Here is a 2,022-nt window from a genome sequence, read left to right on the forward strand (position 1 = left end):
TCCTGAATTAATATATTTTCTCTAATTTTTTTCTTATGAAAAGATAAAGCTACCCGTTTCATTATGTATGAGGTCAATTTTTTTATATTTTAGTTAAAATTAACGTAGATATATGACCGAACCTAACCAACCCTACCTAACCTAACCTAACCTATCTTTATAGGTTAGGTTAGGTTAGGTAGCCGAAAAAGTTAGGTTAGGTTAGGTTAGGTAGGTTAGGTCGTCGAAAAACAATTAATTCATGAAAACTTGGCTTATTAGGCAAATCGGGCCTTGCATAGTAGGCCAAAAAGTGCGTTCTGGCTACTAGGTACGACATATATATATATATATATATATATATATATATAGAAGGGGTACCACCTCTGGTGCAAGTGTAGGGACCCATAGCCTCAGAGAAGAAAATAAAGGGTACTCAGAGAAGACCTTGTGGATCCTCACTGATATATATATATATATATATATATATATATATATATATATATATATATATATATATATATATATATATATATATATATATATATATATATATATATGTCGTACCTAGTAGCCAGAACTCACTTCTCAGCCTACTATTCAAGGCCCGATTTGCCTAATAAGCCAAGTTTTCCTGAATTAATATATTTACTATAATTTTGTTATTATGAAATGATAAAGCAACCCTTTTCTCTATGTATGAGGTCAATTTTTTTTTATTGGAGTTAAAATTAACGTAGATATATGACCGAACCTAACCAACCCTACCTAACCTAACCTAACCTATATTTATAGGTAAGGTTAGGTTAGGTAGCCAAAAAAAGCTAGGTTAGGTTAGGTTAGGTAGGTTAGGTAGACGAAAAAACATTAATTCGTGAAAACTTGGCTTATTAGGCAAATCGGGCCTTGAATAGTAGGCTGAGAAGTGCGTTCTGGCTATTAGGTACGACATATATATATATATATATATATATATATATATATATATATATATATATATATATATATATATATATATATGCAGAATAACCACATATGAAAAATAGAAAATGCTTAACGCGTTTTCGGCTAATTCGCCTTCATTAGAGCAAAGTAGAATCAATTTGATTCTACTTTGCTCTGATGAAGGCGAATTAGCCGAAAACGTGTTAAGCATTTTCTATTTTTCATATGTGGTTATTCTGCATACTTGGATCAGTGTTTTTGTGATCATTGTTGCATATATATATATATATATATATATATATATATATATATATATATATATATATATATATATATATATATATATATAGATATATATATATATATATATATATATATACATATATATATATATATATATATATATATATATATATATATATATATATATATATATATATATATATATATATATATATTAGTATATTTTGGTAGCAGTCTTTCCTGTAGACATATATTATTAAATATGACCGAAAAAGTAAGATTAATAATTCTAACACGAATTTTCTCGATCTTTCGTACATTCCTTTTCATATATATTAGTATATATATATATATATATATATATATATATATATATATATATATATATATATATATATATATATATATACTAATATATATATATATATATATATATATATATATATATATATATATATATATATATGTCGTACCTAGTAGCCAGAACTCACTTCTTAGCCTACTATTCAAGGCCCGATTTGCCTAATAAGCCAAGTTTTCCTGAATTAATATATTTACTATAATTTTTTTCTTATGAAATGATAAAGCAACCCTTTTCTCTATGTATGAGGTCATTTTTTTTTTATTGGAGTTAAAATTAACGTATATATATGACCGAACCTAACCAACCCTACCTAACCTAACCTAACCTATATTTATAGGTAAGGTTAGGTTAGGTAGCCAAAAAAAGCTAGGTTAGGTTAGGTTAGGTAGGTTAGGTAGACGAAAAAACATTAATTCATGAAAACTTGGCTTATTAGGCAAATCGGGCCTTGAATAGTAGGCTGAGAAGTGCGTTCTGGCTATTAGGTACGA

Source organism: Procambarus clarkii, chromosome 16, assembly GCF_040958095.1.
Source record: "Procambarus clarkii isolate CNS0578487 chromosome 16, FALCON_Pclarkii_2.0, whole genome shotgun sequence".
NCBI lineage: Eukaryota > Metazoa > Arthropoda > Malacostraca > Decapoda > Cambaridae > Procambarus > Procambarus clarkii.